The 12,340-nt window shown below is 48.3% G+C and overlaps 1 protein-coding gene across 1 annotated transcript in view; it reads right to left on the reverse strand.

The window, feature by feature from the left end:
- The window catches only part of PRF1 (perforin 1), a 121,498-nt gene that overhangs the window by 47,271 nt on the left and 61,887 nt on the right, over positions 1-12,340 (reverse strand). The gene's annotated exons all lie outside the window — the stretch shown is intronic.

Genomic DNA, 12,340 nt, shown 5'->3' on the forward strand with positions numbered 1-12,340 from the left:
CAGGGGGAAGATTCCGTCGACCCACGGAAGATTTCTTCGGAGCTTCTAGTGCGGAGAGGAGGCAGACTACCCCCACAGCATGCACCACCAGGAAAACAGTCGAGAAGGCGGCCGGATCAGTGATACAAGGTTGCAGTAGTCGTCTTTGCTACTTTGTTGCGGTTTTGCAGGCGTCCAGAGCAGTCAGCGGTCGATTCCTTGGCAGAAGGTGAAGAGAGAGATGCAGAGGAACTCTGATGAGCTCTTGCATTCGTTATCTAAAGAATTCCCCAAAGCAGAGACCCTAAATAGCCAGAAAAGGAGGTTTGGCTACTCAGGAAGGAGGATAGGCTAGCAACACAGGTAAAAGCCTATCAGAAGGAGTCTCTGACATCACCTGCTGGCACTGGCCACTCAGAGCAGTCCAGGGTGCCAGCAGCACCTCTGTTTTCCAAGATGGCAGAGGTCTGGAGCACACTGGAGGAGCTCTGGGCACCTCCCAGGGGAGGTGCAGGTCAGGGAAGTGGTCACTCCCCTTTCCTTTGTCCAGTTTCGCGCCAGAGCAGGGCTGGGGGATCCCTGAACCAGTTTAGACTGGCTTATGCAGAGATGGGCACCATCTGTGCCCATCAAAGCATTTCCAGAGGCTGGGGGAGGCTACTCCTCCCCAGCCCTGACACCTTTTTTCAAAGGGAGAGGGTGTAATCCCCTTTCTCTGAGGAAATCCTTTGTTCTGCCTTCCTGGGCCAAGCCTGGCTGGACCCCAGGAGGGCAGAAACCTGTCTGAGGGGTTGGCAGCAGCAGCAGCTTCAGTGAAACCCCAGGAAAGGTAGTTTGGCAGTACCCGGGTCTGTGCTAGAGACTCGGGGGATCATGGAATTGTCTCCCCAATGCCAGAATGGCATTGGGGTGACAATTCCATGATCTTAGACATGTGCACAGGAGCCGGAGCAGCTGCAAATCACGCGGTACCCAGCAATGCAGTCTAGCGTGGGGAGGCAAGGACTTACCTCCACCAAACTTGGACTGAAGAGACACTGGACTGTGGGAGTCACTTAGACAGAGTTGCTGAGTTCCAGGGACCACGCTCGTCGTGCTGAGAGGGGACCCAGAGGACCGGTGATGCAGTCTTTTGGTGCCTGCGGTTGCAGGGGGAAGATTCCGTCGACCCACGGGAGATTTCTTCGGAGCTTCTAGTGCAGAGAGGAGGCAGACTACCCCCACAGCATGCACCAACAGGAAAACAGTCGAGAAGGTGGCCGGATCAGCGATACAAGGTTGCAGTAGTCGTCTTTGCTACTTTGTTGCGGTTTTGCAGGCGTCCAGAGCAGTCAGCGGTCGATTCCTTGGCAGAAGGTGAAGAGAGAGATGCAGAGGAACTCTGATGAGCTCTTGCATTCGTTATCTAAATAATTCCCCAAAGCAGAGACCCTAAATAGCCAGAAAAGGAGGTTTGGCTACTCAGGAAGGAGGATAGGCTAGCAACACAGGTAAGAGCCAATCAGAAGGAGTCTCTGACGTCACCTGCTGGCACTGGCCACTCAGAGCAGTCCAGTGTGCCAGCAGCACCTCTGTTTCCAAGATGGCAGAGGTCTGGAGCACACTGGAGGAGCTCTGGGCACCTCCCAGAGGAGGTGCAGCTCAGGGGAGTGGTCACTCCCCTTTCCTTTGTCCAGTTTCGCGCCAGAGCAGGGCTGGGGGATCCCTGAACCGGTGTAGACTGGCTTATGCAGAGATGGGCACCATCTGTGCCCATCAAAGCATTTCCAGAGGCTGGGGGAGGCTACTCCTCCCCAGCCCTGACACCTTTTTCCAAAGGGAGAGGGTGTAAAACCCTCTCTCTGAGGAAGTCCTTTGTTCTGCCTTTATGGGCCAAGCCTGGCTGCACCCCAGGAGGGCAGAAACCTGTCTGAGGGGTTGGCGGCAGCAGCAGCTTCAGTGAAACCCCGGGAAAGGTAGTTTGGCAGTACCCGGGTCTGTGCTAGAGACTCGGGGGATCATGGAATTGTCTCCCCAATGCCAGAATGGCATTGAGGTGACAATTCCACGATCTTAGACATGTGCACAGGAGCCGGAGCAGCTGCAAATCACGCGGTATCCAGCAATGCAGTCTAGCGTGGGGAGGCAAGGACTTACCTCCACCAAACTTGGACTGAAGAGTCACTGGACTGTGGGAGTCACTTGGACAGAGTTGCTGAGTTCCAGGGACCACGCTCGCCGTGCTGAGAGGGGACCCAGAGGACCGGTGATGCAGTCTTTTGGTGCCTGCGGTTGCAGGGGGAAGATTCCGTCGACCCACGGGAGATTTCTTCGGAGCTTCTAGTGCAGAGAGGAGGCAGACTACCCCCACAGCATGCACCACCAGGAAAACAGTTGAGAAGGCGGCTGGATCAGCGATACAAGGTTGCAGTAGTCGTCTTTGCTACTTTGTTGCGGTTTTGCAGGCGTCCAGAGCAGTCAGCGGTCGATTCCTTGGCAGAAGGTGAATAGAGAGATGCAGAGGAACTCTGATGAGCTCTTGCATTCGTTATCTAAAGAATTCCCCAAAGCAGAGACCCTAAATAGCCAGAAAAGGAGGTTTGGCTACTCAGGAAGGAGGATAGGCTAGCAACACAGGTAAGAGCCAATCAGAAGGAGTCTCTGATGTCACCTGCTGGCACTGGCCACTCAGAGCAGTCCAGTGTGCCAGCAGCACCTCTGTTTCCAAGATGGCAGAGGTCTGGAGCACACTGGAGGAGCTCTGGGCACCTCCCAGGGGAGGTGCAGGTCAGGGGAGTGGTCACTCCCCTTTCCTTTGTCCAGTTTCGCGCCAGAGCAGGGCTGGGGGATCCCTGAACCGGTGTAGACTGGCTTATGCAGAGATGGGCACCATCTGTGCCCATCAAAGCATTTCCAGAGGCTGGGGGAGGCTACTCCTCCCCAGCCCTGACACCTTTTTCCAAAGGGAGAGGGTGTAACACCCTCTCTCTGAGGAAGTCCTTTGTTCTGCCTTCCTGGGCCAAGCCTGGCTGGACCCCAGGAGGGCAGAAACCTGTCTGAGGGGTTGGCAGCAGCAGCAGCTTCAGTGAAACCCCAGGAAAGGTAGTTTGGCAGTACCCGGGTCTGTGCTAGAGACTCAGGGGATCATGGAATTGTCTCCCCAATGCCAGAATGGCAGTGGGGTGACAATTTCATGATCTTAGACATATTACATGGCCATGTTCGGAGTTACCATTGTGACGCTATACATAGTTAGTGACCTATGTATAGTGCACGCGTGTAATGGTGTCCCCGCACTCACAAAGTCCGGGGAATTTGCCATGAACAATGTGGGGGCACCTTGGCTAGTGCCAGGGTGCCCACACACTAAGTAACTTAGCACCCAACCTTTACCAGGTAAAGGTTAGACATATAGGTGACTTATAAGTTACTTAAGTGCAGTGGTAAATGGCTGTGAAATAACGTGGATGTTATTTCACTCAGGCTGCAGTGGCTGGCCTGTGTAAGAATTGTCAGAGCTCCCTTTGGGTGGAAAAAGAAATGCTGCGGCCCATTGGGGTCTCCTGGAACCCCAATACCCTGGGTACCTCAGTACCATATACTAGGGAATTATAAGGGTGTTTCAGTATGCCAATTTAAATTGGTAAAATTGGTCACTAGCCTGTTAGTGACAATTTGGTAAGAAATGAGAGAGCATAACCACTGAGGTTCTGGTTGGCAGAGCCTCAGTGAGACAGTTAGTCATCACACAGTGAACACATACAGGGCACACTTATGAGCACTGGGGCCCTGGCTGGCAGGGTCCCAGTGACACATACAACTAAAACAACATATATACAGTGAAATATGGGGGTAACATGCCAGGCAAGATGGTACTTTCCTACAGGAGTGAGTAAACATTAGGCTTAGCAAAAACTAGAGAAAAGCATGGCATTGCAGTGGCACTACACAAGCCTAACAATTATCAAGACACAACTGTTGAAGATGTTGTTTGAGTGGATCAATTGACAAATGTATTATGCCTATTCAGCCAAGACATTCCAAAGGTTACAGTGTAATTTGGATGGGCAATAATATCAAAAGATAACACATATCGGAACCATAAATGAGACTTGCAATGGAAAAGAGGTCTGTCATATGTATGTGGTTAATAGTGAGTCATCAACAGTTAGAATCTTAATAGCCTTCTTAACTTCTTAGAAATGTTGATTTTTGTAGCTTAGACCTGATCAATGAACATTCCACAGGTACCATTTTACAGAAATGCAGAGGTATTAACATCTGCTTCTTTTCCTGTCATGACAGTAGGTTGAAGGAAAAACGATTATCTGCATTATACATAGATGATCCAATAAATGGATGCCAAAGCACACCTGTCCTCTCCTCTGGAGACAATTGGATTCTTCCAGCATTCCTCTGAGATTGTATAACACAAGCCTGAATCACATGTTCAGAAGACCACAAGCTCTCCCTTTCATTTTCAAACAAAGGAACCCCGACAGCTCCTATTTACATAGGTTTTTCTTGAGAGCCTGGGTCCCCCAAAACTTCTCCTTTACTTCTGTCACACTTGTAATCTATGTTCAATTAACAATACCATATCAATACGTTCAGAAAATGCAGTAGGGTGGTGCCAACAGGTGAATCTGCCCTACATTTTGTCTTTCAAACCACAGTAAAAGAGTCTCATTGTGTTCTTTCAACCAGGCTAGCTTCAGCTGTCAATTGATGAAAATTAGTCAAATGAGCCAATACATCGACTTATCCTTGTTGAATATCACACAATGCTTCCTAAGATGAATACTCCAAATCAGGGATGTTCAAACAACTTCTTAAAAGCTATTAGGAAGGCATCAGAAAACTGCAAACAAGCATTGGAATGTGTGTGTAAATAAGTTTGCCAATGCCAATCTAGTAAGCCAACTCACATTCACTAAACTGTATAGGAAGACGATCAAAATGCACTGTAAAAAGAAACAAGAGGTTTTCTTAACTTCATTGGATCTTCATAAAAATACAGGGAACTTGACAAGAATACTAAGCTATCCCTAGACTTCTTGCACTGAGATCTGCTTAAGTGTGGAATTCTCAAATCACACACACAGGAAAATACTCTAATACATCTTAGATCAGCAGTCTCATATAACATCTTTGGACCACATCCATCATAGAAAGGGCAGCAAGCTAAGAAGCAGAAGGCCAAGTTTGAGATCTGCTGTGTGTAGCATCTAACAACACACTATGGAGTACATGTGTCGCGTACATTGCTCCTCTGAGAGTTTAAAGTCCCTGGTGCTCTCAGCACTGCTCTAGGCACAAATCGCAGCACAAATGTAGCAGTTGTATGGATTTTTTCCCCAAAAATGTTTTTCATGGTTTTATTATAAATGGGATGCATTTGTGTTAGTTGATTGGTGCCATGATGTATTTAAGACTTGGATTATAAAGGGTCACTGTAATGTTCTTTAGACTGGGTTGAAGTTTACTTAGAAGTGGTTTGTTGTGGATTGTTTAGAATTTGATATGTTCTTGTTGACGTCCCTTTCCTTACTTGAGAGTTGTGGGAGCATGAATCAGGCTTCCAGAATGTGGGACAAATTACTATATGTATGGCCAGTAACACTAGGATTTCAGAGGACATGGGTACAGTAAATAGAGCTGATGATTTTAGACAACTGAAAAAAATGCTATAGTTTATGCTAAGACTAGAGAGGATGAAGAGGTCCAAATAGAAGGGATATCTGATTGTCACTAAAATTGCCTTAGATCTATAGTGATTTTGGAAGATTGAGGTGGCAACGGCCTTTAGTGCCAATTTACTCTGTGTGTATATGTGTGTGGGGTGTCATAAATTTGTGTCTGTTGTAACACAACCCCAACTAATTAAAGTATAGTATTTCCAGGTGATGTTACCAAAACCATAGTTCTGCAGTTGGTATTACCACTTGCTTTTTCAGTCATAAATTATCCACCTGCTCAGAGTAGATGGACTTTGTGAGCAGAAAAGCGTGCGGAGTTGTAGAAAAACATGCAGTATACAGCTGGGTAATCTTGGATCCTGAATGTTAAATCCGTCTAAGGTCTCGTGTTTGTAATGGCCTGTAAATGGGGTGGTAATACTACTCAGTAAAAGTAATATCAGGCCGGACTTTACCATGTCATTTTACAAGTCAGCTTGTAATGGGGACCACTGTGGTGAAACATAGTTGTCTTTACAGTATTTAGCAGCTGTACATGGACTGCTCCTGGGCTAGTTATCTACAAAATGATGCATCTGCTTTTGAAGGTCTGTAGGATATGACACCCACAGGCACATTCCTAAGCACTAGCTTGCTGATGACTGGCTGACCCACAGCAAATAAGTCTCTCAGAATGATTGGATGTGCAGTGCCTTCCGTTTGATAGTTATTGCATTCATTGATAGGTTTATCCAAAGTTGTATACATTTTGGCTGTGAGCAATTGGCTATTGGTTATCAACAATGCACCTATGTAGACTCAGGTGCAAATATTGTTCACAGATAAACAATGGCAAATAACACACTCACACCAGGATGTGGATGGATTTTGCTTGTGATTTACATTTATGTGTAAATTAGTTATGGATAACGCGTGCTAATGGTGTTTGAGTCCTTTTTAGGTCAAGGGCGCAAGCGCTTTGACCTGTTGTAAGTATTGTGGACTTTTAACAACACCCACCGCACGCCTGTCACATTCACGCATGCGTGGGCTTGCCTTTCAAAAATCCTTTGTTATCATTGGTAAATGCTTTACGTTGGTCCCTCCTTGGGAAGGTTTTGTTACTGTCTTGCAGACTGACCCTGTACATGGATAATTGCATGATTACTGATATGTTTGACTGTGAGCGAACTTCTTTTTCCTTTTGTGTCCCTCCTGCGCGCTGATGCTCATGGTGGCCATGGCGCTTTGAATCGGCTCACTTATGTCAACTAATGTTTTACTTTTCATTTTCAATTTATGCAGCAAGAAAAGTCCAGTTAGGAATTTACAACGCCAGTAGCTCTAACTGGAGCAAATGAGAGACCCATTGCATTGCAAATGCTTATTACATATGCTGATAACGCCTGTACACTTGTTAGACCTAGCAGTTAGAGCCAAGTGCAACTGATGCCAGTGGTAAAATAAGAGGGTGTCCTATATGTACCAATTATAGCGTTAACTTCTGGGTCTACCTGAACTGTCAAAAAGCTAGTCATTCGGACATTGTTTACCATGGCCATCAAGACTGTAACTACTACTGACAGTGCTGGCTGTGAGCTTAATGTGGATTTGTAGAGAATTTTGGCACTACTTGTGGCTATCAATGCCTGAAACTGTACATTAGAAAGTGGATGATTTAAATGAATACATGGATCACTGCTGCCACCACCTGCCTCAAGAGATGTAGATGTCACTTGTGCAGCAGATGAGTGGCTCCAGAGTCCGGGCTTTACCACTGCATGACATCTAGAGCTGTTAAAGCTATGTCCTAAGAGGTAGGACAGTTCATTTTACTTGTTTGCACTGGGCCCCAAGCCATAACACCCTTTCTATGCCACTGCTGGCCTTCAACCCACTCACATAATTGGAACGTGATGGGTTACTGTGACCATGCAAAGTGTCAGAAACCCTGGTCCTCCCCCTCCTGCTGCTACCACTCTGTGATGCTCCACACCCTCAGCTCCAGCTGCTCCTCCACATGCTGCTGCCTTGCTGCACCATACAACAAGGAAGCGTTCTCCAGCGTGTCCTGCAAGTTTCATACACTTACCCACACCCAACATTTACCTCTGAACAGCATCCAACACCCCACTCTCTCACACTCACAAAGAACAGCAATCACCCACACAACACTCCACACTCACATGCATGCCCCTCAATGCCCGCTCACTTACCAACCATGCCACAAAGATCTGGGACCTGCTGCATGACAATGCCCCTGACATAGATTTCCTTACGGAAACCAGACTAAACACAGCATCAGCCCCTAACATCGCCACAGCCATCCCCCCAGCTACAAGATAGACTTTATAAGCCCGGAGGCAGATAAACCATCATCCACAAGAACATCAGCAGCAGCACCACATCCATGCTCCAACATGGAACACCTGTTGTTGAAGCTCCATGTCACACACAACTTCACTCTAAGTGGCACTCTCTTCTGCAGACCACTCGGATCGCACATCAACTTCAATGACACCATTAGGGACTTTGTCACACAAACCACCCTCAACGCTAGGAATTACATCCTACTTGGAAACCTGAATTTCCATTTGGAAAACCACACCGACCCAAAAACAAAATCACTCATCAAAGATCTTGGAAGCCTGGGCCTTACTTAACAAGTAAAGGGAACTACACAATTCATCAGACATCTCCTGGAACCTATTTTCACAAACTTAGACCACATTCAAGTTGATGAGTGCATATCAGTCCCCTGGTTATTTCACACTCATGTCAAGTTCAGCATCTCCGTCCAGGTCCAATGCAGGAGCACCCTCACCAGACGAAGCCCGCCAAAACTGTAACAGCATCACTGACAAGGACTTGAACACCGCTCTCAACACACACCAACTCAAACAAAGCAACAGCCCACCAAAAGCCATCAAGAATTTCAACAATTGAGTCATGTCATGTGCTGTCTCTCAGGACCCCTCAAATAGAACAATACAAGAAGATCCAGACTAATTGGTACACAGAGGAACTCAGACTGATGAAACACCATTGCAAACAACTAAGGAGCAAATGGAGAATGAGCCAGGACAATGCAGACAGGAGCACATTCAAGTCTGCCCTAGCCGCTACGACCAAATGATCATACCACCAAACACATCGCACAAATGCCACCACCAACAACAGAAGCAAATACATCTTCACCATTGTGAAAGATTTCACCTTACCATCTGCCAACTTCAACTCAATCACTCCCCCACAAGATATCTGCAACAATCTCCCTCAACTCTTCAGCAACAAAATCACCGCCATTGACAGCAACTTCAACCTACGACTGGCCCACACACACCTCACCAATCTCGCCCCAATCTTATCCACAGAACCAATGTGAATCACATGGCTCATCATCACCCAGAAGAAACCGCTGCCACAATAAAGTCTATCCACTCAGAGGCCACATTGGACCCCTGCACCCACCATGCCTACTCCAGAGGACTGCAACCCATCAGTGCCAAAGTCACACCCATTCTGAATGCCTCCAATTCTTCTGCGACCTCCCCAAATGCTTGGAAATATGCAACTGTCCTCCCATTGCAGAAGAAACCCTGTGTGTACCCTTCAAGGTCCCCAGCTACAGACTATTCTCCCTGCTACCATTCCCAGCCAAGATATCAGAGAAAATCATCAACAGATACCCCACCAAATACCTGAAGTGACCACCAACTCCTCAACATCACTCAGTCTAACCACATAAACTGCCCTCATGGATGACATCCCCATGATTCGGGACAAATGAGGCATGGGAGCCCTCATCCTCCTAGGTCTCTCTGCAGCACTTGACACAATCTCCTAATCCATCCTCATTCAATGCCTACACTATATCGGAATCCAAGGACATGTATTCCAACGAATCAGATCCTTTCTCACTGGAAGGACAAAGTAAGTCAGCCTGGCACCATACACTTTCAAATCCCGTGACCTCATCTGTGGAGTTTAACAAGGATCCTCCCTGATCAATCAATAAAACATTTATAGAGCGTAGCAAATCACCAGTGAGGGTCTCTAGGTTCTGGAGCTGTGTGCTGCTGTGTTGCGGTATGATCACTTGAACATCCAGGTCTTTAGTACTCTTCTGAATTACTGGAGTGACAGCATGGTCCTGAAGTGCAGGGGGAGGTTGTTCCAAGCCCAAGCTGCCAGGTGCGAGAAGAAACGTCCTCTGCTGTTGGTTCGACTGGTCCATGGGGTGTTTGGAAGGGAGAGGGAAGCTGATTGTAGGTGTTTGGTTGGTTGGTGGAAGGTCAGGCATTTCTTGATGTATGCTGGTCCTTTGTTGTGCAGGGCCTTGTAGGCAGGGATCAGCATCTTTGTATCAGGCTGGCCTAGTGTGTGGTGGGTTCCTATGGTACTTACACCTTATACCAGTTCCAGGTAGCCCTTATTAATGTAGTGTAGTCAGTGTCTAGAAGCCAGGCTCTCTAGAGGTAGCTGTGGATGAGCAGCCAAGGCTTATCTAGGAGACATCCAAAGCCCATGTAATATCACTGTAGTCACACTTAGTACTTACACACATAAAAGAAAACACTCAGGGGGTCATTCTAACTTTGGCGGGCGGCGGTCACCGCCCGCCTGGCGGGAACCGCCATATGGCCGCTACGCGGTCGAAAGACCGCTGGGGCCATTCTGACCTTCCCGCTGGGCCGGCGGGCGCTAACATTGTTAGCGCCCGCCGGCCCAGCGGGAAGGCTGCCTGCAACACAGAAGCCGGCTCAGAATGGAGCCGGCAGTGTTGCAGGTGTGCGACGGGTGCAGTTGCACCCGTCGCGCTTTTCACTGTCTGCTGAGCAGACAGTGAAAAGCTTCATGGGGCCCTGTTAGGGGGCCCCAGGACACCCGTTCCCGCCATCCTGTTCCTGGCGGTGAAAGCCGCCAGAAACAGGCTGGCGGGAAGGGGGTCAGAATCCCCATGGCGGCGCTGAGGATTCTCCCAGCCGGGGTTAATCCGGCGGGAAACCGCCAGACCCGGCTGGGCGACGAGTGAAGCACCGCCAGCCTGTTGGCGGTGCTTCCGTCATTCGCCACCCTGGCGGTCTATGACCGCCAAGGTCGGAATGAGGGCCTCAGTGTTACAAAAATAAAGGTACTTTATTTTGGTGACACAATTACCAAAAATACCATAGAGACTATATTCCCTTAGGAAGTAAATTAATACACAAATGATATACACTAGTATGCAGAAATAGGCATAACAACAGTGCAAATATTGAAAATCACAATTGGTAGAAATGAGCCTAGGGAGAGCAAAAACCATATATTAAGAAAGTGGATTGTGAAAGTCGGTCCCACACCTACGCAAGTGTAGTGTGTAGAGAGGAGCTGGGCATATTAAGAAAGCCCAGAGGTAAGTACCACAACCCACCCCGGCAACAAGGAAACCAGGAGTAAATCACAGTAAGCTTCCAGAGCACATAGAGAGAAGTAGAGAAGAATATTGCAAAATCCAAAGAGACTGCAAGACACCAACAATGGATTCTTGGAGAAGAAGACCTGTGGAAGAAGGGGACCAAGTCAAGAAGCACAGAAGAGTCCAGGAAGGGCAGGAGCCACTACCAACCTGGAAGAAGGTGCAAAAGGTGAATCATCGGTGAAGAAGAGGAGACAGCACTGCAACCAAGAAGATGAAGCTGGGTTCCTAGAGGGTGCAGGTGATGTCCCACACCAGAAGGAGGATTGCGGTCGGGTTTGCATCATCGGAGTCCGCCAACAAGCCTTGGCACACACAAAACTCGCAGTTAGTGGAAAATGGCGCTGCCGGGGACCAGGAAGGACCAGGTGGACTCTACTCAGGAGGGGAAGTCCAAGAGGGCCCTCAGCAACACAGAGAGCCCACAGAAGACCAGACAGCGCACACAGAAGTCCCACAGGATGGGAACATGAAAGTTGCAGAAGAGGCCCATGCAGCACTATGAGAAAGGCTCCCACGCTGCCGGAGAACCACTCAGGGAGCTGTGCGTCACAGGATAGAGCGCTTGGGGCTGCAGCTTCAAGATACAATGAAGATCTTGGAGGAAGGATGCCAACAAGCCTTGGCAGCGGCAAAAGACGCAGTGCACGGGGATACTGTCTTGAGTGGGAAGAAAAGGTCTTACCTCCACCAAAGTTGGACAGTTGGAAGAGAGGACCATCAGGACCACTTCAGTCCACCACCCGTGATGTAGGATCCATGCACCTCAGCAGGAGAGGGGATCGATGCAGCTTGTTGTTGTCATAGTTGGTGCCTGCAGAAGCAGGGGAGTGGCTCCTTCACTCCAAGGGAGATTCTTTCTTTCTTCTGAGGCAGGCTGAAGACTCCTCAGAGGATGCATGACCGGGGAAATGTTGAAGTTGCTGGAAGGAGCCAGAGATATAATGTTGCAGAAGGTGTCTTGCTTCTTTGTTGCAGCTTGTAGGGTCCTGAAGAGTCCAGATGCAGTTTCTTCGGTGAGAGGTCGAAATGGAGGATGCAGGGCATTCCTACTGGAGTCTTGCAATCCCAATTTGAGGAAATATCCAAAGAAGAGACCCTAAATAGCCCTATCAGGAGAGGGCTTTGACATCACCTGCTGGCACTGGCCCTCAAATGCTTCCAGAGTTCCATGGCAACCTTGAATCCAAGATGGCAAAACCCATGGACCCTCTGGAGGAGCTCTGACCATCACCCCTGGGGTGGT

The sequence above is a fragment of the Pleurodeles waltl genome, chromosome 7, assembly GCF_031143425.1.
Source record: "Pleurodeles waltl isolate 20211129_DDA chromosome 7, aPleWal1.hap1.20221129, whole genome shotgun sequence".
Classification (NCBI taxonomy): domain Eukaryota; kingdom Metazoa; phylum Chordata; class Amphibia; order Caudata; family Salamandridae; genus Pleurodeles; species Pleurodeles waltl.